We start from the raw sequence: 27,601 nt of genomic DNA, 5'->3' as shown, positions 1-27,601 counted from the left end.
TTACACAATTTTCTAATTTATTCATAAATTTTTGTTTCATTTTCCAAGATGGACTTTCAGATAACCCTGCTATTCCAGAATAAATCCTCATAGCTATTTTTGAATTTGTTACACTACTTTATAATGTTCAATGGAATAGTGAAATAAATAACTTACCTCATGATATACTGCCTCCACTGACTCAAGTGAAATGGAAAGACCATAATCAGCTTCTGAAGCGAGCGGATTCTTTTCAAAATCAATCGCAAGGAAGTTGCAAGCATTGTTACCTGAAAATGTTATACTCTTTTTAAACTGTAGGCTATATCATTGTAAAACTAGTTAAACTAACAATGAAACATATACACAACTTGTACATGTCTCTGGATTTTAATAATCACAATTAGTTTACTGGCATAACTGTAGATACACAGCTAAAATGAACATATGATATTGGTAATCTTTAATTGTATTATTCAATTTTACCACTAGAAAGCTCTCCTGACAATCAGTTAATCAGGCTACTTTTTGAATTACATCTTCAACACAGAACCTTAGATTAAGGAAACAAAAGAAATCCTGGAGAAAAAAGTTTCAATATCTTCACAGTTACTGGTCTTTACATACTTGAGAGTGGTGGTGTTTGGATACAAAAAGATTAAATCATCTGAGATAGGATTGTTATAATTTGGCAACATTAAATTAAGCACGGGTCACACTAGGCTGGCATCAGCGGCGAATTGAAAGAAGCCGCGACTGTCAGCTTAATGTGACCACAAAATTCGCAGCTGACACTGAGCTGACTCAGCCTGGATTGGTAGGCCGGTGATGCTGGTGCCAGCTGCTGATCACCAGCGGCTGGCGAACAGCCTAGTGTGACCTGTGCTTTAGTGGTAACAACTCCAGGATTTGCAGTTTTTCCCTATGAAAAACATAAAATTCCAAAGGCGTAAAAACACAAAATTTACATTAGACATTATTAGTATTTAATCCACCTTGAAAAAATGTATAGTCTTTGTGTAATATAATTTTAAAAACAAGAGAAACTCATACTGTGCTTCTTAAAGTGTACTTCCCATCACACTATGCTGTTCATTGACATTTTACCAGTATATGATTTAATAATCAAATTTAAAAGTTTTAGTTTTAGTTAGTAGTAGCAAACATTTAAAAGTCAAATTATGATGAATTGTTACTCCTAATATTCTAATACTTAACTCAATACATGTATATTTCAATTGCTTTCTAGCTCAGCCACAAAATATAATGCAAGCCTTATATTGACCATGTTTAAATCTGTCACAGCATGTGAAAATGTTTAAATTTGTCAATAAAATCTATTGTACTCAGTTGTGCTATTAATTGCTTCCAAGAAGGTTTACCATAAATAGTAACAAGACCACATTTTGGGTTATTCTCTAACAAAAAAATAAAAATGTCCAATGAAATCAGACATAGAATTACAATTTAAAATAAAACACAGGACTTAGATTTGGTAGCATTGAATTATCACACGATTTTCAAACACTGTTGTGTTTTTGTGTACATAGACTTTTTTACAAAAAAATAACCTAAAGGTTAATTCACTGTCAACTAAAGCATCTTTTATAATGTCATATAAATAATTATCAATGTATTAAAAATCAAGAGTGAAAAAGTAGTTTTTACATTAATAAACTGAACAAGTGGCTCCTTATCTAGTTTGATTTTAATGAAAAAGCCAACAACAAAATTATTATAGATTGAATAATTTGGCTTATAGAGGGATCCCTTTTTCATACTGAAAGACAATTAGGCTAATACACAGCTAGAGATACACAAGCCTCATGATATTGATAATTTATTTTTTTAATAACAATGTTTATGTTCTTTTTGTTCTTGTAGTCATGGTAATTACTTAATTTCATTTAAGCATTCCAAAATGGATGTTGTGCAGCGTTTCATTGTTCATGTAGCTTGTTCTACGTTTATATTTTTTAAACACTACCCTTTCTTTATGATTAGTTTTGCAGCTGCTTACTTCCTCGGTTAAATTTTCAGAAGGAATCACAACCAATCACAAGAATCTCAAACAGTATTGAAGTTAAGAAGGGGCCTGGGGTGATCACCGTTTAGGAGCGAGGAAACCTTAGAAAAGCAAGGACAATCCACTAAAGCAGAGATCAATCACAAGAATCTCAAACAGTATTGAAGATAAGAAGGGGTCTGGCGTGATCACCGTTTAGGAGCGAGGAAACCTTAGAAAAGCAAGGACAATCCACTAAAGCAGAGATCAATCACAAGAATCTCAAACAGTATTGAAGATAAGAAGGGGTCTGGCGTGATCACCGTTTAGGAGCGAGGAAACCTTAGAAAAGCAAGGACAATCCACTAAAGCAGAGATCAATCACAAGAATCTCAAACAGTATTGACCATACGAAGGGGCCTTGGGTGATCACCAGTTAGGAAGAAGGAAACCTTAGAAAAGCAAGGACAATCCACTAAAGCAGAGATCAATCACAATATTTTAAAACATTATTGAAGATAAGAAGGGTCTGGTCTGGTGTGATCACCATTTAGGAGCGAGGAAACCTTAGAAAAGCAAGGACAATCCACTAAAGCAGAGACCAATCACAAGATCTCAAATATAATTAAAGATAAGAAGGGGCCTGGGGTGATTACCAGTTACGAACGAGGAGTGTAAGTCAATGTGGCTTCCTGCGAGGAGCCTATGTTTGTAAGGATTATTTTTATTCAATAAAGCACTGTTTTCATTCATTCATTCATTCATACAGTTAGGAACGAGGAAACTTTATAAAAGCGAGAACAATCCACTAAAGCAAAGACCAATCACATGAATCCTAAACAGAACTAAAGATAAGAAATGGTCTGGGATGATCACCAGTTAAGGAGCAAGGAAACTTTAAAATAAAATAAAGATAATCCACTAAGCAGAGACCAACCACAAGAATCTACACTAGTAAAGTAACAGCTATAGGTCGGCCGGTTAGAAAGCGTCCTCCTCGTAGCATTGGTACGAGAGAGAGATACCGAGCTGTGGGAGTGAGACAGACTATGGCTCTTCCCTCACTCTGCTGCCTCCCCACCCCAAGCTTTTATAAATATTAACAGCAATTAAATTATACAGCTGATAAAAATGTAAATAATTACGTTCTTCATAACTTGAGAAAAATAGGTCCTGCAAAAAATATTGTATAGCCTAAATCCTATCAATATTTGAGCATCATGAAATGTTATTATATCATTGTGTAAGCAGTTCCATTTGGTAATACAGGATTCCAACTTTCACGACACCGGGGTGGCGCCGAGTCGGTGACGTGCCGGTGTCGTGTCAAAACGGCCATTGGGGGAGAGGGGGAACCGGAACATACCCTCCCTCGCCGTTACCTCCCCTACATGTGCTAAAAATTTTGCGCAGGTTGTTTTCTAACCGGCCGACCTATAGTAATCTAATTAAAGGAGTTCTGTATTTAGAAATAAAAAATTAATAATAAAAATCACATATCTTAATGTTTTTGAAACAAAGATCACTAACCATCACCAAAAATAGAACTCAAATATCATAAGGTCCCAAAAAAAAGTTTTTTTCTTCCTTTGTTTGGTTTCTCTCATAAACCAATTGAAGCATCAAATTATCTTGGTATCCAAGTTATAGCGCTCAACTTCAATTCTGAAGTTTGCTAATTCTTTCCCAAGTGGAGTCATTTCTTGAAAACACGGATGATATATTTCTTTGGATAAAAATTAATGGGGCTAACAAAATGTTGACAGGGTTTGAACCTTCCCTTACAAAATGTGAAACGAGCCAATGGCTTAAAAACAGAAAATAATAAAAACATTCTAACAGATGACACTCACCAGTTAGAATGTTGTCTGCAGTGATTATGGGAACTAGATCGTGTTCCACGCTAGCCCCCTCAACCACAAAGCTCTCAACACGAGCCGACACTTTAAACGCTCGAGCAGAAGGTCGAGTCTCTACGCTGGCCAGGAACTGTGCCAATGTCAGCACAAGGATCTCCCTCCCCCGGTTGACCATACTCAGGTTACAATTGGCCAGAGTGAAGTTTACCTTGTGCTCTGCAACAAATTAAATGAAAATCAAAACACCTGATATTTTCAAAAAGTGTATGAAGAAACTTAAATAAATATACACTTCCAACCCTTTACATTGATAGTCTTAACCTTGATAGTTGTAAATATATTTATAAATAAAAACGGGTGACAAAAGAAGTGTTGGCGTGGACATCATCGTCATCTTCCGTGATCGTTGCCAAATCCTAAATGTTTCCTGTATTCTCGTAGGTATCATTGTCTTCTCCTGCAGTAGCGTAGACACCACTAACATCTGCGGTCTTGTCGACATTGATAATCTCTCATGATCGCAGTAAATTTTTCAATTGTACAATCTTCACAGACGCGATCTGCGGTCGCAATAATATTGTGATAGTAAAAGATCAGCTCAAGCTTGGTTTTCTGACTTGGTGCTCAATCACTAAAAGGCTAAACTCAGCTTGGCTCACCAATCGAGTCACTCACACCACTCTGTAATTAGTCCTTAGTTAAGAAATCCATCTTTATTCCTTGTGTTCCCAATTAATAGAAAGTTTGTACAGATTAGGGTTCCCAGGGACCCTCCATCAAAAAAGAGGACAAAATTACTCACCAAGGGTGGACCTAGACATATATTTTGGGGGGTCACCGGGGGGCCTGGGGGGTAAAATTTTGGAAATAACGTGCTAAAATTAGTACTTTTTAAGCTATTTTGAGGACCTAGTTTAATGTGTTCAAGCTTCCCAGTTTATTTTTTAAAGGTCAAGAAATGTCTGACGCAGCAAACCTAAGTACTTGTTAAACTAATTCTATTTAAATCAAGAATAATGTTATATTTTTAAGTAGACATTTCAGTGTAAATCCAATCAGTCAAATGGAAATTTGCTTAGTCTGCAGGTTTGCTGCGGCGGGGGTATTTTTTTATTATTGAGACTTGTGGTTTTAATATCAAAGGAATACCGCAACATTACAACACATTCAAGCATGTTTGATTTACAAAAACACCCTGGTGCCAATGTGCATGCTAAACAGAAATTGTCCAAAATCAGACCATGATTTTGAACCAGAGAACTTATTTTATCTAAGAAGTGTTTAAGAACTAGCACCCAACACGACTGCATTATACCTGCCCAGCAAGCAACAGTTAACCTACACAAAGTACACTACCCAACTAACGATGCCGTCGGCGTCCCGTCACTGCTACTGCCTGAAGAGTTGGTTCTCAGTGTTCTAATTTTTTTCTACGCCAGTGGCATTTTACAATGGGTCAATGTGAGAATAAAGTTTTTGTGGTTGTGAGTGGTTGTGCCGGGAATTAAATCCGTCCCTTCCGCACCTAAGTCTGAGACACTACCATTTTGTTGTTGTTTTGTGGCTAGCAACATACCAATTGGGTAGTGTTATTCTTAAATATGATATCAGGTGCTCTAAATATGAATGATTTAATATTGAAATTTTAAAAATTTTCTATGGTAATCATTGAGTTACATTACTGTAATAACAAATTCCTATCGCTGAACTCAGATAAATTAATATTTAACTACCCTTCAAGCTTGGACTTTGATACAACTTCTTTTCTTTATCCAATACCCAATTCAAGTTCTAAACCATTTGGGTTAAAATTAATGGTAACATTAAATGCCGAAAAATTAAATAAGAAGAATGCGGCCGAACGTCGAACGCCACGCCAGCATCGGACACTGCCGTTGCCGTATATGGCTGAAAGCGTCCGTCGTCTGCCGATCTTCCAGTCTTTTCATAACGTACAAAAAATAGTCAAGACTCAAACGATCCCGAGGTTTGGGTTAGAGTTTGTAATTAGTCCATTCGTTCGCCACAAGTGTAAAGACTACAATGAATTCAATTTGGTAGAACGATTTGCAATAAAAATTATTAAAGTTCCCCTGGTATAATAGTTTAGTAAGATATTATTAAAGTGTAGTATTTTAACTTAGTTTAATGCTATGATGACGATTAATTATAAAAGCTGATTGCTAATATTAATTCTTGCAGAAATATTTTTTTATTCTCGCACAAAGTCAAAATCCCGGACATTTGAAAGTATTGCCAAAAATCCCCCCGGGCGTTTTTTTTTGTACCCAAAAAGAGGACGTGTCCGGGAAAAAGAGGACGTCTGGGATCCCTAGTACAGATAAGGTATTAAATTATTAATTAACACCATAAAAGTGTGAAAATGTTAAATTTTGTACATTTACAACCTGTAAACGTTGGTACATATGTATTTGTTTAAATTGCTTATTAGCAAAAACGATGCGATACAGTCTACTGACAATACATGTCATTACTACTAAAACTAGAAACAGGTCATGGCCCACCAATTTAGTTAGCCACACCAGTAATATATTACACAAGGAGTATTCATGTGAACCTTAAACAAATCTACGACCTACCTATGTACTGCTTGGGTTTCTCAGGTCTGTTGGCAGTCTCCTCGACATAACCTATTGCGTCGTAAAGTTTAGTTTTCTCCGATGTTGACAGTTGTGACCAAAGTCCTCGTCCTTTGTCTGCCATCACTCTCAACTCTGTCCTCGCCTCCCCCTCCAGTCCTCCCCTCCACCACACTCCCTCTCGCTCAAACACATACACTCTCTCAGGGTTCGACCTGTGCAGCTGCAAACAGAGAGAGGCTTAGTAGGAATAATATGGAAGGAAGAAGAAAGAAAGAAGAATATTACTTCTACATTATTATTCATGTAACCTGATAAAATGTTTACAGTAGCCTACATATGGAGTTGCCTGGACTTAATTTGTCTCATATGATGTGTTTAGCAGCAAAGTTCTCCTAACTCAACACACTTTGTCCTGGCAGTCCACATTCCTTGGAAAACCCATAAGAAATTTGTACGAACGTTCCACAGAACCCTATGTTAATGTTATTAACAACCCTGGTAGCAAATTGCTGATCTCAGTAGATTCAATAGTTACACAGGACCTTTGCCATTTTAGTACAGGTAAAATAATACAAAAACACTCAATATAAACAACAAAATTTGTACATTCATGAAATTTCACCTGTGAGTTACTAATAATATGAGAAATGAAGATCCGATGAGTCCCCAAAATTTTGGGCGTCCTAAGGCCCTTTTTGGGGCCCTTTTTGTTCTGAAGGGCCCTTGTTCCTGAATAATTTTGTTTTTACGTTTAAGGTCGAGTGAGGTGTGGTTTTCGATGGTTTTAGTTATTTTTAATCGATTGGGAGTAGTTTTAAGTGTATTAAACCACTCCATACAGGGTGTTTCGAAATATTATTACTTTTTACGATATTTAAACATTTATTCATAAAGTAATAAAATTAGTTACCTCCATGCTTTATATAAAAGGGGATTATTGAAAATAACTGTAATTCTTTACTAAATAAGAGGGAAGGATCACAAGGAGTAAGAGGAAATATTAAATACAACCGGCACAGCGAACCTGCAGACTAAGGGAATTTTCATTTGCCCGATTTTCAATTAAATCTAAAATAGCATTGAGTTTAATGAATACTTAGGTTTGCTGCTACAAGGAGGCTAATAAAGTGTGTTTATAGTAAAATATCAATAGCCTAGTATAAAACAAATAAAATTGACATGTTTTATTAAGACATATCAATAAACAAACAAACAAAATCATTTTACACTATTCTCCTTAAGAATAACATGGAATTTTAATTTTACAATTTTTGAATTTTATTTGTAACTAATACACTTACAAAACACGTTAATATACTAAATTATTTGTTTTCTTTAAGCTCTTTAAAATGCTATAGAGAAAATTTGGGAAACTTTGTCTTTTCAGGGTCAAAAATAAAAAAAAATTACCACATAAAACCCTGTTCCATGGACCGATTATGCTGGTTTCGTTAAAATTGAACTAAAATTACTCGAGTTATCATGTTTACGGACACGTATATAACATGGATAGATTATATTATATATATGTATATAAACACATATATAATATTTTGATTGGATGGTGCTTTAGGTTTCTGGGGGCATCGAAATGAAAACGTAAATCGGTTTTGGGTCTATGTTTTACCATAACACCTTCGGTAATAGCTTATCTCCTATCAATCAATCAATCAATCAATTATTGAGATGGGGACGCCACCCTATATGGGATGTTCGCTAAAAGGGGATGCATTAAGTTTTACACTATAACATAATTACATAGGTTACTAAGCAAAAATTTCAACTTTTAAGGTGGTGTGAATAATCTTTCAACGTGTTTTTTATGCAAATCTATTAAGACCAATTTCAAATTGATATGTATTTTTCTTAGGTAGTTATTTAAGTTATTTTTTTACATTTATTACAAATTTGTATTTGTACTATTGTAATTTATTTTTATTACTATTGTATTTGTATAAAACCTTACATTACATATTAAAATGAAGTACTTAAACTAAAGCTATTTTTCTACAATTTCTGTAGTATCTCTCTTTACAATTTCATCATCACAATAATAATTATTCTCAGACGACTCATTAACAATTTTATTATTCTTAGCAACTTGTCCATCTTTACTGGTTTTGTCCAAGTTGGTGTTCAAGCAGGATTCCCCTTTACAAACCTAAAACCTTGCACATTGCAGAACAGGCAACACCAATCTTAAAGCACGAACAATGTGGTGCAAAAACACCTTTCATACATACTGACGTTTGCAACTTGTATCTTAAGTTCCTCAAACTTATTTTCAATCAATACAAGTACGGTTATCTTTCGTGGTTGTGACGACCAGGACAGCACTAAGACATCAGAGCAGCATTGTCGGTACAAGCATTTTTGTCCTGAACAATGGGAACGAAGTTTTTGGGGGTAAAAATTGGGTTTTCTCATTTACTTTACCCTCAAAACACAAAGTTTCCCAATTTTTCGCTAGAACATTTTAAATAGCTTAAAAACAAATAATTTAGTATATTAACGTATTTTTGTATGGTTATTAGTTACAGATATAAATACTAAAATTGTAAATTTAAAATTCCCATGTTATTCTTAGGTAGAATAGTGTAAAATGATTTTGTTTGTTTGTTAATAGATATATTTTGATCAAACTTGTCAAATTTATTTGTTTTATACTAGGCTGGTAATATTTTACTATAAACACACTTTATTAGCCTCCTTGCAGCTGCAAACCTAGGTAATCGTTAAACGCAATGCTATTTTAGATTTAATTGAAAATCAAGTAAGTAAAACGGAAATTCGCTAGGGCTTTAGGTTTGCTGTGACGGGGGTATTTAATATTATCTCTTACTCCTTGTGATCCTTTCCCCTTACGTAGTAAAGAATTACAATTATTTTCAATAATCCCCTTTTATATAGATCATGGAGGTAACTAATTTTATTACTTTATGAATAAATGTTTAAATATCGTAAAAAGTAATAATATTTCGAAACACCCTGTATGGAGTGGTTTAATACACTTAAAACTACTCCCAATTGATTAAAAATAACTAAAACCATCGAAAACCACACCTCACTTGACCTTAAACGTAAAATCAAAGTTATTTAGGAACAAGGGCCCTTCGGAACAAAAAGGGCCTTAGGACACCCAAAATTTTGGGGACTCATCGGATCTTCATTTCTCATATTATTAGTAACTCACAGGTGAAATTTCATGAATGTACAAATTTTGTTGTTTATAAAACCCTATTTTACCTGTACTATTTGGACCTGGTGCTACATGTGGACAATAAGACAGGGATTTGGAGTCACACATATATGTTGACCGGATCGCTAGCCAGCCAGTCTGTCAGTCAGTAGGTATTATAACCATGAGTTTGTTGGAACCAAGTAATTCATGTATTTGAAAAATAAATTAAATTACGATAATGAATATTGATTCGGTATTATTGTAAATTAACTATAGCAAGTCACAGTTAACCCAATGACACCAGAATATTTTTTTAAATTTTTTTATTAGTTTTTTTTAGGTTATATTGATTTATATCTTTCATCATATATGCATTTCAAAATAATACAGCCATTTTTAACCAAAATGAAAGCATAAAAAGAAAAATCTGTGTCCTCCGTCTCTTATACAAATAAAATTTATTTTGTTTATTAACATCCAGGAGACAACAAATTCTTTATTTAACATAAATACCAAACATGATAAAATTTTGAATACAGTTTAAAAAACCTATTCCATTAACTTTGTCTGTTACCTGTATTTTTGCATGTTCCCTGGCAATGATTATGTTCAGCATATCCAGTTGATCCTCATGCCGCTGAAGATCTAGCTTTAACTCAGTATCAGTCGGGTTTAAAAGACTTTGAGCATAAACATCTCGATACTTCCGATAGTTGGTCCTATCATCAAATAATCACAATCGATTAACGAACATTTCTAACACTTCACAATGATCTGTTTAACTTTATCACTTAGAGAGAGTTTTAAGAAAATTGTTAATTTTTTTAACAAATATCCCTAAATGGAGAGATAGTGATGAACTCAATAGAGCAATGAATTTAGTCATGGATGAACTACCATGTTTTTAAACTTCATTATATGATTTTTTGGAGATCAATAAAACTGATATCAAAATTAGGATGATAAAATATCACAATTATGAGATCATTGTAATGGATGGGGTACAGTTTGTACTTTTTTGTTTATATGGAATTCTTAACCTTTTTTAACAATACAAATATTAGCGAATTTCCCTATAGGGAAGTAGCTATTACCGTAGGTCTCATGGTAAGACTTAGGCCCGGGACCGATTTACTTTTTCATTTTGGTGTCCCCAGAGGCCAAAAACACCATTCGTTCAAATTTTTATATATGTGTGTGTCCGTAAACACGATAACTTGAGTAATTTTTATCCGATTTTGATGAAATTTGGTTTGAAGGTGTAAGGCGGGATAAACTTGAATGAGTTCGCAATCCAGCATGATCGGATCATGGGAACAGGGTTTTATGGGGTAAAAATTGGTTTTTCTCACTTTTGACCCTCAATACACAAAATTTCCCAATTTTTCTCTTAACATTCTTAAAGAGCTTTAAAAAACAAACAATTCAGTATATCGAAGTGTTTTTGTACAGTAATTGGTTACGGAGAAAATTTAAAAAATGGTAAATTTAAAATTCCCATGTTATTCTTACGGAGAATATTGTAAAATGTTGTAGTTTGCTTGTTTATGGATATCTTTTGATCAAACTTGGCAAATATATTCATTTTATACGAAGCAATAATTATTTTACTTAAAACACGTACTTTATTAGTTTCCTTGTAGCAGCAAACCTAGGTACTCGTTAAACCTAATGTTATTTAAATAGATCAATTGAAAATCAATTCAGCCAAATGGAAATTCGCTTAGACGGCAGGTTTGCTGCGGCGGGGGTATTTTTATTATTTTGAACATGTTATTTTTATGATTAAATTTTGTACACGCAAAAATCTAGTTTCTTGTCAACACACTATTTGACAATTAGTAAGGATATCCATAAGGAGCAAAATTCTGGAGAAGATTTCAAGATTTGCAACCCATAAAGAACCCACAAATCATGTCAGCTTTCACCAGACTGTCAAATGTTTATGTAAGGTGAACCTTGGCCACCAATCTCTGCATCAGGCAGTTTAACTCCTCGTGGGTTATAAACAAGGACCAATATCAGAGAGGGGATTAAACCCTCAAACTACAAATTACCCCCAGGTCAGGAAGAAAATGTTCTAATCCCTCCGTTATCAACCAGATAATGATCGCACACTTAGAATGCAGCCAACCCAAACGCCTCATTGCATTATTTTTTGGCTTGTACCCTTGATTGGTGTTTATGAGAGGTGTGGTCTTCAGTTATTTATTAAGAGTTATCTAACATTAAATTCATGGTTGTAAGGAAGGCTTAGTTTGATTTCACTACATTTTATAAATCAGATAATACGTTAAAAGCTATAGTATTCAGTAATCTCTGTGGCAAACACAATACTTCACCAATTAAAAATTTTCAAACCCTATAACCAGTGCATTGACTTTTTAAAAATTAATAAAAAAAACAATGTTACCGGTGTTTTACTATCCTTTCCAAAGTGTACGGCCGAACCCTCTGCTCTAGGACTCCGTTGTAAGCGTACTTCCACCATTTGTGGACATTACCAGTCACTCCAACTCCTGGGTAGAACTGCCGATATTTCCTGAAATATAAATTAGAAGTGTCATTCACAAGACTGTAGGATTAAATAAAGTTTGTAGATTAGATATTCATCAGAGTTCCACTCCGTTATCGGTTATCGGTCACACATGGAGCATAGCATACAAGCCGTTAGACTTTTGTAGGTTTCTAGGAGGAAGGTTGTAGTGGATGTTATAGATACATTTAGGATGAATATTACCCCTGCTTACAAATATTTCCCTCTCAAAAAATAATTGAAACTAAGGTCAAGTTATGAAATGGTTGCTGCAGCGAGTATGTTAGAACTTGTCATGCATGTCATTAGTTTGTTATTGAGTACTTGTAGATTTACTCTAGATTTGCATTTGGTTAAGAACAATGAACAGAAGCAAGCAGTTCTTTAAAGCTAATTTATAAAGACAGTAATAAATACTGTTACTTGTAATATTAGAATGTAAATTTGTAAATAAAATTAACGAAAACATTTACTAACAACATCACAAGCATAGATCGTGTCAATTAGACTAGCAAGTGGGATACGCATGCATGCAAGGACCATTTCCCCAGGGAGGACCAACATTATATTATTGTTTTTGCACAGTCATCTTAACAATTAATTGCCTTTGGATTGATTCAATAGTTGAGCATTGACTATTCTAGTTTAGTTATTACTCTACAACTGGCTCCAACATGGACATGGGATTTCTACTTCTATCAATACTCAAAGCTTCAATCATGGAAGATGTTGAATATTGAAATGTATGTCCGCTGTGGGTAGCCCAATTTGATTTCAAGACATGGCCAATGTGTTGGCCGAGTTCAAGATATATTTCATGACCTCTATTTTATGCCAAACGATTTATAGAATTTACCGGTTGAGGTTGATTCTTTGGAAAGACTCGATCAGCTGTATGAGTGCGAGGTACTGCTGTCTGCTCAGTTGCATCGCTGCGTCTTGCAAGACAAAGTCCACCAGCAACTTGGGTACACGAGCCTCGTTGGACTTGTTGACTATAACTTTCACCTTAGCTGCGATGGGCTTTAAAACTGCAACAACAAAATCATATAGTTTGAATGCATTTAAATTTTACTAACTTCCCTCTCCATCCCATCGACCCGGGAATGTTTTAATGGTATCTTTGTTAATGTAATTTAGTAGTATATTGGATTTATATCTTTAATGATTTGTGTCAATACGATATGTAACCAAAATGTACAATATGTAATTTAACCAAAATAAAAAACAAAAAAGAAAAATCTGTGTATTTCTTTACAGCAGTATAAAAATAAGCCAAACAGTTATGTGTAATCCCTATTAAACTGATAAATGTTGTCAACAATCACCCAAGCCAGACACCGCTTATTTAAGGTGGGCCATCTGCCTAGCCACACAGTAGTAGGCTTAATATGGATTGCACATGTAAAGGAATCAAACCCGCTTGTAGAAATACCTCAGAGCTACACTCATCAATGCAACACCTTAGCCAACTAATCCACCATGTCACCGTCAGCCGGGTGGGACCATTAGACTAATGAGTGAACGTGAACGTGAAATACTACACTACTGTAGTGCTCGCAGGTTGGATTCAAACCAACTATTTAAGCACCGGTAGGTTAGCAAGGTGGCTACCAGAGCTGCAAAATGACATGACAAGGCAAAATTTTATAATGTTTGTTGTGCAAGGTATTTTCTGCAGCATCACAAAATAATAAATAAAACCCCATTTACTCATGGTGTAATATTAGAGCATAAAACTTCTACCTTCTTAACATAAAAATCTGCTAATGAAAAAGGGGTGTTATTGTTCCACCAATACTTCACAGTACCGTAAGCCTTTCCTTGAAATTTTACATTTTTTATGCCATACAATACCCTATACTTAGTACCGTTCTAACCTCTACTATCTCAAAAATCACATTGAATTCAAAGGAAACGTACAACATCAAATACTCACTGAAGTCAAATTCGTCCTTATTGATAGAGAATGTTTCCAGGCCACGCTTCATGTCGTTACGCCAAGTGTAAGGTGCCGAGGTAGCAAGTCCAGGACTGCTGCCTATCAAGGTGGTAACACTGGGATTGACGTAAACAGACAGAGACTCAACCTTCAACAGTTGGTAGACAGAGCTCGCTCCTTGACAGCTGGTCGTTGGCTTCCATTTACTAATGGAAAAACAAAATATCAATATTTTACTGTAAAATCAAAGTAGTCGTTATGTTTATCTACACGAATGCACATATGCTGTATGTGTACTATGATTCTAAGCACAATGACAAAGTAACACAACATTTGCATCCACCTATAAGTAGCTCACCTGTTAGTAGTCTCGATGGAGATGCCTTGGATGCAAAGACCGCAGGCGAACGGAGTATCTCTGTTCATGGTAGAGTCCTCGTAGCGGATGTGAACGTTGTGAATGTGGATCTGCAAGTTGTTCATGATGGTTGTCGTCAGATTCTCAAAGAAATTCCTCGAGTCCGGAGCATCTGTTCAGTAACAAACTGCATTAGATGTGTTGAATTGAAATATTTGTCTTTGTATATTGTATGAAAAAAAAACACTTTTAGACACAGCTTTTTGTGTTGTATAAGCTAAGCAATTCACAAATAAATCTTGTATAGGTTTATATTTGTAGTTTTCTACAATATATACTGTATTTGACCAGAAATATTACTCACTATCACTAGGCTATATTAAATGGCTAATTTAATAATTAAAACTAAGGTTCTCACCAGCTCCCAAGAAGCTTTCTGATTCCAAATACTCCAACTTCTTCCTCTTAGCAGCTCTGAGCAGTCTCTTCTCTTTTTCCGGATCATAATCTCGGTCAGTCACTGGTCCAGCGATTAAGTACACATCCTGCAAAAATATAGTAACATTAATCATATACGGTAATTATTTTTATTACATCACTGCAGCAATTTGTTTATTTACATGATCTTAGGTCAGTTATTAATGTCTTTATTAATTACCAGCTACCTCCATCAAAATTTAGTTGCAAATTGTTAAACTCCAATAGTCTACAGTAGGCCTATCTTGTAAAAGTCAGATATTTTCTAAAACTGGTTTCAATCAAATGGTTTTTGGCTATTTAATACCATTTTGGAAATAAATACTCAGAAAAATTTCAGGCGATAAAAAAAGCTAAATGGTCAATAGTCAATAATCAATCATTTATTTTCACATTACGTTACATTACAAAATTCAGTAAAGCTGAGGGTGGAATTGTCATAAAGTATAGTACAGCACTATTAAAAACTAAAAACAAAACTTAAGACTAAAAAAACCACATAAAGCTACCATATAAAGTTACTTATTCTAAACTTACCTCAATTTCCACACTGACACTCTGGTTGTAGAGGCCGGCCCAAGGAATGTGTATTGTGATCCTTCCAATGGTTCCAACCTTCACCTCTATTGGTAAGTCAAGCTCGTACTGTAAGTAATGGAAAATTGGAAAAGAATCTGTGTTTTGAATAAAAAATGTACTATATACAGGGCTGCTATAATAACTTGGCCTAGTGGGCCAGTCCCGGGGGCAGAAAAGGTTTTCTGTTTTGTTTTGGAGACACATGGAAAATTCCCCCACAAGAGACGCAATTATCTCCCGAGCCCATAGCGCATCACATGCAAACCGCTTAAATGATATTATGCAACATGATGTGGTTTATGTTTGTGCCATTGTCAATTAATTTAACAATGCAAAACTTACTATGCATTGATATATATATATCCAGGGTACAGCTGAATTTTGCATTTGTGTAATACATTAATTTCTGCAATATTTTACATGTTTACACAGTTAGGCCTACCTGTTTTAGTTTTAAGGAATGTAAAAAACTTTGTTAGCTCACATTAATTAAATCTCAACACTAAACATCAAATGACTCTCAAACGTAAAAAAAATAACATCACATTCAAACATTAAATTATAACATATTGTTATAATTATTTTCATTTATGTTTGAATGATTGGTGACGAACTACAACATTACCCACAGTGTAATGTTTAGCCTATTTAGAACGGCTTTGTAATCAATAGACTGCAGGCTTCACTGTTTAAATCTCTTCTCCTGCATTCAATTTATCAAACGTTCAAACTTTAGGCATTCCTCCATTAAGAATACAACTACATAACTTACTGTAACAATGAATTGATTTTTTTTGTATTTATTAATTTGTTTGACAAAAATCCAAAACATTATAATGTTTACTGGTAAGTTAGACATTGCCTACACGAATAAACAAACATATAATTGTTATGTACATTTATGAGAAAATTAAATGATAAGTACAGTTTTAGATGCATTAAATAAATAAAAGGAAGATTTGTATTACAATTTTTTAGAGACTACCTACGTGTATAGATGAGCCATATTCTATCCCCAAGTGTACACTTGAGTTGTTTAAGTTTTTTACGCTATTTAAACAGGGCTGATTAATTTGTTACAAACATTTTTTTTTTTAGTTCTCAAAGTGAAGTAGGCAAAATGGAGGGAGGTAACCTAAAATTTTGAGTTCCACTTAGGTACCAATTTATCAATTTTAAAACAAATATTAGCCCAGTCTATTTAAATTGTATAGGCTATAATCATAAAACTGTAATATATTGGCATACATGCAAAAAGAGGTCTGTTCCACTGAGTCAGTCACTAAAAGACCATTCAAATACTTTAAACACATTCACTAATTTCTACCAATGCTGATATACAGACCAGGGAGTTGCCTGGTAGAGAACTTGTTAAACCCTCAAAACAACACCATTAACAGTTTATCAAAAATGTACATGAAAACTGCAAAATCATAAGAGATAAGAATACAAATACGATAGGCTACTACCTCTACTACTATCTACTTACCAAAGCCTCAGGCCTGAGTTTGAGCTCAGTGAGCTGAACATCTCCACTGAAGATTCCAACATTGAGGTTTTCTGTGTCCAAGTCTTGAATGTATTTTCCGAGGTATCGGTTCAGAAGAGTGGCAACTACACCTTCGAACATTGTGGTGGTGGTTGAGGTGCTCCTTTAACCTGCAACTGTTAAGTTACAGTGTTTTTTTTAGAAAATGTCTTCATGCTAAACTACTAGAAAGCTAGTTACAGCATCATGTGTTTATTGTGTGATTTAACAAGGTACTCTACACAAAGCATCACACTCCATTCTACACTCATCCTTCACTTATATTTGGGTTGAAATATAGGCCTACGCGCTAAGCACATAGATGGCGTTCTTATCTCAAATGATAATGATAATGGACTTTTTTTAAACTTCTTATACAACACATCTACAAAGGTGCTAACATTTTAGTGAATTTCCCATAAAGGGAACTAAAGTTATTACTGTTGTAGGTACTCATGGTAAGACCTGGACCCGAGACCGATTTACTTTTTCGTTTTGAGGTCCCTAGAGGCCAAAAACACTGTCCTTTCAAATTCATAAATAAAATTTTGCAATTTCTTTCCAAAACATGCCCTACTAGAGCTTAAAAAATAAACTATTTAGTATGTTGAAGCAGGCCTACTGTACTGTATTAACATTTCACAATGGAGATATTGTATTGGAAATCCAATCAAGCAAATGGAAATTCGCTTAGTCTGCAGGTTTGCTGCGGCGAGGGTATTTTATGTTTTCTATTGATCTTCTCTTCTTCCAAAAGATTGGAGTTACCAACAAATGAGGACGTGTTTTAAGCAAGATGTGTAGTTAGAAAATGAGATAAGTTAACAGCACGGATACCCAGATCAGCTGGTTCTAACTCTGGAACACAAGATGCTTAAAAAGTGTTAGCAATGTTGACTTCAAAAATGATTAATTACCGGTATGAATGTAAAAAAAATCTACACAATCTGATTAATTAATTTGTTGTCTTTGCAACTCTCAGTCGCGGTCCCAGGATTTAATTTTGGGGGGGATGACTGTCGGAGGGTTTGGGGGTATGGGATATCCCCTAGAAAAAAAGGAGGTCCGGGGTCCCCCCCCAAAAAATGTGGAATTAACAAGCCTAAAAATGTATTTTATTATGTATTTGAGCTCTAAAATGTTTTCAAGCTAATAGTATTTATGTTTAATAAAATATAAAATGTTTCGGGGGATATATCCCTCCCATCCACCCCCCTGAGACCGCCACTGGCAACTCTCAAAGACAACAAGGGATACAAATTATTTTGATAGTAGCCTAAGTATGTTTGTATCCAACAGCAAATAATATGATAAGCGCATGGATGTATCGCAGATGACCGAAACAACTATGATGCATCTTGTTTTGAAAGGATGAGTGATGATGAGTGTTGTGTCAAAACATTACAAACCGTAAAGCTTACCTTTCATCGTAACCCTACATTACTTCCAAGCAAATTGTTCATTTGGTTAAAAAAAATAAAGAAAGATTAAGTTAAAGTTTCCTATGTTTTCTATTTGTATGTGTGACATTAAGAGCTAAGCTACATTAATATTGTGTAACATAGGTGGTCCTATCTAGTTTGGAATAAAATAGCTTAGGGTATATTATGCTGTGTAGCCTAAGGGTTTTTTTGTACAGTATATGAACTTAATACACAAGTGTAAAACTCTAAAACATTGCTTCATTATTAGTTCATTTAAGTTAGTAATCTACAATGAAAATATATAAAAAAGTTAGCCTATGTAGGTAAGTTTAGGAGTGGGAAAATGAATTCTGACCAAATAATTGCCCCCCTAACACTAAGGAAAATGTAAGTTACAGCCAAAATATGTTCCTTTAAGGAAACACTTTGAATAACTTTACCTACAATTATTAGCATGTTTTTGTACACAATTATGAGACTTATCATGTTTGGAACTAAGCCTAGGTTTAAAAATTAGGCCTAGATTAGTTTTAAAAATAATAAGTTATTGACCTTGTGAATACTTTGAAGAAAATTTGATCCTTTTTTCTCTTAGGATAATAAGGGAGTTCCATTGCTAACTTGTGTTTAAATTTTAAATCACGGTAATCGGTAATGTAATACTACAGATTATATGAAATTGGGGTTCAATGTAAATTTGTTCAATAACCTAACTACTTAACATAACCAAACAGTTTCACTTGTTAACAACTTTTTAAGGGCTAGAGGTGTTAGAAACACACACAATCCCGGTTACTAATTTCGCTCTGGCTATGAACTGTAATATCCAAAAAGTAACATCATCGTAATTGATTTTAATTTAAAATAATGTTATCAAAAGACTAATACGAGCCTACCACAAACCACAACAAAACACACAACTAACAGTTTATTTTATTGTTAAATTGCTGTACTGTACTTGTGTTGTTTGTTATTGTTTTTGTTATATTGTTATTGTTGTCTGTTTACTTAATTTATCTCTTTATTTTTAGCTCACTTAAAAAAGCTGGCTTGGCTTCAGAACAATGTAGCTTTATTATTTGTTAGTTATAGCTATTTTGTGGGTCATTGATTATATATTTTCCTGTAGATTAAAGAGAAAAGAACAAAATCAATTACACTGAGTAAGTCTTTTAAATAATCGAGAGCTATATTTATTTACAGACTAGCTGTGACCCGCGGGCTTTGCCCCGTTTAACTTCTTAATTTTCAAGATTATCTCGTTCGCATGGCTCAATCACGTCCTGGTTGAAGTTTGTTCGCTACACTCACTCACCTTTAGGTTGGAGCTCGTTCGCTACGCTAACTCGCCTCCAGGTTGAAGTTCGTTCGCTACGCTCACTCACCTTTTGGTTGCAAATTAGCTGTTGTCATAAATGTAAAAGAAATAATAGTGCTGCACCCTGTTGGTAATCCTTGTAACTTTAATGCTATTGAACATCATAGAACAGAACCAACTTGTTTAATTGAAACAGCTGTTAAGATTCAATAATTCTATTTCTCATAAGGTTAACATGGGAAACTCCAGAGCCACTGGGGCGGAGCCTGAAAGGATTTTTGAAATAAGAATATGCCTATATGTTAATCGGGAATGTGAGCTATCATCATGCCAAATTTCAGCCCAATCCGACCAGTATTTTTCGAGTTTACTTTTCCCATACACACATACACACATACAGCAACCACCTCTTTTTTATAATAGTATAGATATTACAGTTAATTTTTGTTTTGACTCTTGTTGTACAGTACCTGTTATATTCCACGTAATGTTACATGATCAATGGTAATTTACTTGCTTAGCATATTAAGTTGTACGTTAATCATTGAAAACATTTTACATGTATACATGAATACATGTATATGTATATGTGAATACATGAATATGTTTACATGAATACATCATACATGTACAGTGTTATTGTACTCCAGAGCGGAGTTTGTTCATTTATATAAAGATTTTCTTTTTGGCCATAGGTTGTGATGAGGGTGCCAACCCGTTACCACATTGTTCTTATTTACACCAGTCTGCCATATTACACACGAATGAGTTAAGTTGCCACGTCGGTTTCCCTGAGAACCGTGGCTCCTTTTCATGCTCTCGATTTATCTTTAGCCAGCCTTTTTACCAGATAAGGCTAACATATTGTTATCTGGACGCGAGCTTACAGTTGCGGTAATCAAGTGGCAGTGGCAGAGCGAGCTAGCGCGCTTTTTGACCCGGCTCATCAGAGGGATAGCCAAAAATTCGGGTATCCTGGAGCTCCTATGCATGACAGTAAGTCTTATAGCAGCGAGGCAGTGAATGAGGACTGTAACGTGAAAAGGTGGGTCAGTGTGTTGCTGGAGCGTTGGTGTTCTGCGTGTTGGGAATTAAGTCGGATGCAATCGTCATGGATATACCGATCAAGCTATACTATTTCCATCAAACCAGATAATTTTTATTGAATGGAAACGTAAAATATTTCAACTATATGTACAAAATAGTAAAAATACCCATTTTTATCTTAGTGAATGCATTTACTCAATATTATAAAATAACACCCTTAACGAGTTCAATATTTTTTCTCAAATTCAAACATCAAGAAGAAATTGCTGGTGGTATCATATTTTCAACTCGTATATGGATAGATAATCAATTATCTATATTTTGATTCTAGAATTATAGTCTGCGTTGATTTTAAATCAGTTTTAGCAGAGTGATACACTGTGACTGATGTCGATCAGCGGGGTAGCCAATCTCTGCAGGGAGGCAATGACGTATCTAACCAAGCGAGACAGACAGAGTTTGTCCCTTAACAGTTAATTAACGAACAAGATGATTAGCTCTATCACTCACACACGGCAAATTCAGAGAGTACAATCGCAAATAAAACTATCTTTTCGGTTTAAATATCTGTGGTAAAGATAGCTTGTCTCATAACGTATCTATCAATCTATCATTTCTTGATCTCTACCTATTACTGGACGAAGACGAAACTAACACGTCTTATGTATTCATAAGAAGAGCGTGATATATGACACAAAAAACTAATTAACATTTAAACATGACACATACATGGATGGATAGGCCTGGAAACGTAACTGATGTGACTGATCAAACCCCCGTCTGATACAGACGACGCTGCCCGTCGGAGTTTGAGTCCAGACTGCGGGTGGTGGTCAGTGCAGTAATATGTGTGCGTCCCCGTTATCTTATAACCTCAGCTTGCGTCCTGTCAATCACACTTCCCCTCTCCAGTAACCTCATTGCAGTGTCATACATAAAATTATACGGGAAAAAGAGTTGGTCATTTAACACATTTTGATTGAGATAAATTTTTTAGTACGGTATTTGACTTTGTCTAAGACCAGCCGATTATTTAATAAGTCTAAAGGTTATGATCATTCGTATGCTTCAACCCCGGTGTTATCAGAATGCATCCAGTTTATGTTCTAATATTCGCGCCACAAACCTACAAAACGTAATTTTACACTGCGATTTAGTCAAGTCATCCTGAGGTTGAAACTCTACATCGATGCAGATTGGGGATCAGAAGCGTTCTTTCGATTTTGACAAGCGGTCGTTGCCTGAGGAACACGGGTCTACAAGATTCCCTGACATAATAATGTTGATTTAAACGACATAATTTACAGGTTATATTGTCTTGTTTGGCAGTTTTTAAATCTATCGGAACAATCAATTTTATTGCACGCAATGATGGCCACGGAATAAACCAACAAAACATTGTGGATCGTTGAGAAGTTTAATCAATTAATTTCTTGAGACAACGGCACAGCCGAGCTAAATATGAATGCAATGATGAGTGTTGAATGGAGTGAAATGGTCTGTGTAGTCCCGCTGACATCCATTTTGGTAAATAATATTGAGATAATGTAACAACCAACATAAGAATATATCCATATAGCAGTCATACCATAAATAGGTTTAGTCATAGTCATGATGTATTACTCGATGTTCTTACAATAAAACACTTAATACCCAAATTGTATGTTATCCACCAACCAAATATATTTTGATGAAGACAAAGTGAACAAAGCTAAAGAGAAAAATTATTGTAATACACAACTTGTGAAGTCTTCAAATCTATGCCACAAGTATGTTTCATAACATAGAAAGGCAGCTGTTGACGCAGTATTAGTATACTGAAAGTCCTTCAGATTTCCTTCCATCATACAAATCTCTTCAGAGTTCCAATCTTGTATTACTTACAAATTTATTTAATTGATTACTTCATAAAGGTTAATAGTACTGATTTCGTGATTGTGTTACATGCATAATCATCCAGTATGAGTATTATTTTATTCAAAGCTTGCGATTTATTGAACTAAATCAAATGACACACAAATAGGCAATAAAAAAATAAAAAGTATATTATTTAATTGTGTGGAATTATTTGAAAATCTTTATCACACCTAACAATTAATACCATAAGGTGAAAGTGTAAATTATTTTTCGATTACTTCTCGATATTATTTCTAGCTAGTTAATTTAATATCTTGTAGATTGCACGATACAAATTATTTATTGTTTCAATATTAAAATTTATGTAAAGTATTACACAAATTCCAAGTCAGTTCCAGATGTTTAACTTTTGCAGTGTTGTGCGACCGTAACACTTCAAGCACTGATTACCTACCTAGTTCAAAGGATCAATCCATGACCGTCCTGTGAAGGCTGTCCTCCTGTAGGCTCATCAGTTGCTGTCCAAGGTCCGGGGTGTATCGCGAACACACGTAGAACAAGGAGCAACAAGACAGTAAAGACGAGAACGTTCCGAAACTACCGAGACTACTGTAAACTATCGATACTATCCGATACTACCGATTTGATTGCCGATGTAAGAAATTCGATGTTACATTCGCATCAATTTTGCCGTTAGTGTCGTAATTTCAAAATAATTACTATATTTAAAAAAAAATTAAATGTTCATTAAGTACTTAGTGAATGAATGTACGAACAACACTATAAACATGTACTGATAGTGATATCACATTTGAACAATACAAAGTTGGGTGTTGTAAAAATAAGGAACAACGCTTAAAAATTAGACCTACGAGTGGAATTGTAATAATACAATTTAAAATTAGTTAGAATAGCCATTGCGTTACGTTATGTTTTATCATTTGATTTTATTTTCAAACAATTAGTTTTCACTACCGATACTTGGATTAATGAACTTTGTGTATAATTCCTTTTAATTAGTACACAATATTTATTCAATATGTATAATGTACCATGTGTTCTATCAGCTTTTCGATCAAAATCGATGTAACTGTACAATATCGATATATCGATCGGATGGAGAGTCGCGATTTCGCGAGTGTGTCAGCAGGGCTTATTGATCAGTTGCGCGCGCCGGCCACCCACATGTTAGTCGCGATAAGTCTATCGCAATCGCTCCCTTGGACGAGTTTATTGTCGAAGATGCGAAAGGTCAGTTCCGAGGACCGGCGAGAGCCACTGTCCTATTCAATATCGATGACGTTTTGCTTGAAAATCAATCACAAACTTCATCCCAAGTGTATAGGCAGTCGGTCCAAAGACTAATAGTTTCATCGTTTTATTTAGTGTTTATGTATGTCATTGGAATTGTTTAGATTTTTGTAAAGGACCTATCCAACCCCTGATTTTGCTATCGCTGATGTCGACATTTTATTTGATAGCATTTTTAATTGATAGCCCAGTGACATCTGGGTCTAAAAACAGACTCACTTGGAATCGAACCATCGACCTTTATATTTTAAAAGCGGCCACTATAAGCTTTCGGCTTTTCAGGCAATTAATGTAAAACATATTCAAAATAAGCCAAATATTTTTGCTTCCAATGAATTTTAAAATTTATTGTGAGTACAGTTATCAAAAATTAAAATTCGAAGAGGAAAATAAAAAAAAAAATTTTAATGCAAAGATAGGAAGGTAGGATCTGGATTTAAATGTCGATTGCAGGTATCGGTTAATGTAAAGAAAGGAGTTAAAATCCATTTTGAAATTGAATTTTTAAATTTTAACGAATGAATGATAAAACTTGGATATTTTAAATTTTGAAGTCAAGAATTTGGAAAGTTTGGTAGTTATAAATCATAAATTCGGAACTTTGGAAATTCTACCTAATATTATTGGTACTAAAATCCACTAACATAACCATTTTACCTTTTAACGAATACACGAGAAGAAAAATTGATTTTTTTAAAACAAACTAATTAGCTAAAAAAACCCTGTAGATTTTATTCATAAGGATCAAGAATATCAGATTGTTCAAATTGAAAGACTAATTATGCTTTATAGTATCTATAGGAAAAAGACAGCATGGCCCAAAAAAGGTACTCATCTGAACTGCTGCTTATAATTATATAATTTTAGTGGTCATCACTCCAAAACAATGTTCAGGAATCGTTTAAAACATTCAAAGAATAATGGAATATGTAATAAACAATTAATGATGGAAAACATGTAGAGCACTTGGTTTTAAAATAAAGTAAGTTTGTACAGCCAATAAATAATAAATCATTGCCGTGAAATGAGGAGTATCTTTTACGCGAGTACAAAGTTCCTTTGCTGCACTCAAAAAACTTTCCACACTCACCGTTCTCTCATGTGCAGCAAAGTGCCACTTCACACTCTACTTACAAAAATAACTATAGAGTGTTGATTAGGACTACTGTAAGTTACTGGCCAATTGGTAGTATATAGTTTGTCATTCAGGCATAGAGTGTCTTTTTGGAGACAAAATCGTCATTTTAGGCCACATATAATAAAATATAATATTATGTCCCATAAGAAATAAAGGTTTGTGTCTACACAAGAATTACAGAATATTCAGTTTTATTTTACAATGTCTAAAATATGATACAAAATATATTTTCAGTAGAAAAATGTACAGTCACATAAGGCACAACGAACGCACATATATATCACATAAATCATAGCCCAGGGGAGACTATGCATAAATGCATGTTTTTATACAACACTATACTACATAAATACAAAAACTATCTTTGAAGTGAAGTGATAACATTTAATACTATTACAACTTAAATTACAGTTATTACAACTATTTCATAATTAATTATTGTTTTATCATATTGTTGTCGCATTGATTGATATATTTTAATTTATTCAACCATAACAAAACCTCTTGTAAAGAAAAGGTTGTAGTACTGTAATAAATCTTTACTGATAAAAATATCAAAACGTAGGCTACATAAATAGTTTTTAAAATATTTATTTTACAAAAATAGTTTTAAACAGCAAACAATTATGTACATTTTATGGCACAGGAATTCACAGTTACAAAAATAACACATATTAAGTATAGAAAACATACACAAGCAAACATATTTACAAAATTAAGTTGTGATATATAAAGAGATTTTAAGATGGAAAAAATGTATTAAAATTATTTAGGAACCGCAATGCATGATGTTTAGTTGTTACAGGTAAATCTTTATATTTATTCTTGTAATTTTTGAATGTACAAAATATTTAGTCGTATACGCCTAATTAAAATAATTGTTTCAATTGTTTCAAAATTATATTTCGGTGTGGTACTGTAATACCATAGACTAACCAACACAAGGGAGTATGTTTTATCTATGGTAATACTTAAAAATAAGAAAATATACAAGTCAGTTTTTAATACTAACATTTGTTGCTGGAAGACATTGTTTTGTTGTTTAAGTTTCCTCATTTTCATAACACTACATTTCAAACAAAAAATTTACATTATTTACATTCTTACTTATATATTCCTAGTAACTAAAGCTGAGATTCTATTGCAGAATTAGTGTTTTTCATCACGTAATAGTAACGTGTCTATCTTTGTTCTTTTCGAAACCGATTGCAAAATTTGAAAACAATAATATAAATTTTTTAAACATAACAGTGAGTCCAAAACTTTGGTCGAAATTACATGCATCTGATCATTTTACATACATTAATTAATCCTAATCTCCAAATATAAACAAATTTGAGTAAATCATATGTGTATTTTCAGTCATTAATTAAAAGCAAGGCATGGATGGTATAATATATCATAGCCTCCTTTATAACACCGCTGCGAGGTAAAAGTGGCAACGTCGCGGTCCCGTCCTACTGAAACAGCTGTTGCACTAATTCGCAATGGAGCGTCTGCACAAAGTTTATGTTTACAAGTTTATTATCACTGATATTACAATGACAACAGACCGGCCGGTACGACGTTGCCATGCACTAACTCCGTGGGCGTATTTTGGAGGAGACAATCCTAAAGTTAGTTGTTATAAAACAAGTGAAATCCCACAATGAAAACAAATTTTAAAATGCCACTCAGTTCAAAAAAAATTAATATCGTTGGTAATTCTGTTTTTTGTTATCTAGGTACCTTATTCCATTATACTATTCGTAATAAATATGCACACTGGATCGGCTGTGTAATATAAACACACTATAATATGATAGATTTAAAAGTCTTTTTCATAATCCGAGTGTCCAAGCCGCCCCCAGTAAAGCACTTAATTTCCCTGGGTCAGAGTGCTGATAGAATTCCCCTCACACACTCATGTTAGAATTTTAATGTAGCCTATTTAGTTAACACAATTAAATAAAATCCCATTACAAATCATGTACAGGTACTAGAAGGACTGATACACAATAGTAAAACAAATCAAAACCACATAATATTTGTGTGATCACAGAGTGAACATAAGAATATGAGAACAATAAAAAAACATATGTGTTTAAGGTTTGAACTTTTCTTTAAAACTGGACAAGTATTTTTGATTTAATTTAAATTCGATTTTTTACTATCTTAGAAAATGTTTTGTGAACATACAATCTGTGAGTATGTAACTGGAATCCATCAAGCACTCTGAATTTTTACCGTCAAAGGTTCAATTCCACATTCACCGTGCAGTACATGGGAGTTAGTATTCCTACCAATAATACGGGAAACATCATGTTAACGTCATGCGGATTTGTTTCAACTTTCGTCACAGAGGCGTTGTAGAACTTGTTACTTATTAAGATATGTTGGTATTTTGACATAATGGTTTTGGTTTTTGACTTTGTTTTACTTATTATTAGTCGTAAACCCGCAAGTAAAAGAAAGACCAA

This window comes from Macrosteles quadrilineatus, unplaced genomic scaffold, assembly GCF_028750875.1.
Source record: "Macrosteles quadrilineatus isolate MER2022 unplaced genomic scaffold, UCM_ALF_1.0 Scaffold_4__1_contigs__length_99947679, whole genome shotgun sequence".
In the NCBI taxonomy this organism is placed as follows: Eukaryota; Metazoa; Arthropoda; class Insecta; order Hemiptera; family Cicadellidae; genus Macrosteles; species Macrosteles quadrilineatus.
The sequence above is the reverse complement of the archived record's forward strand: the minus strand, read 5'-3'. Positions refer to the sequence as shown.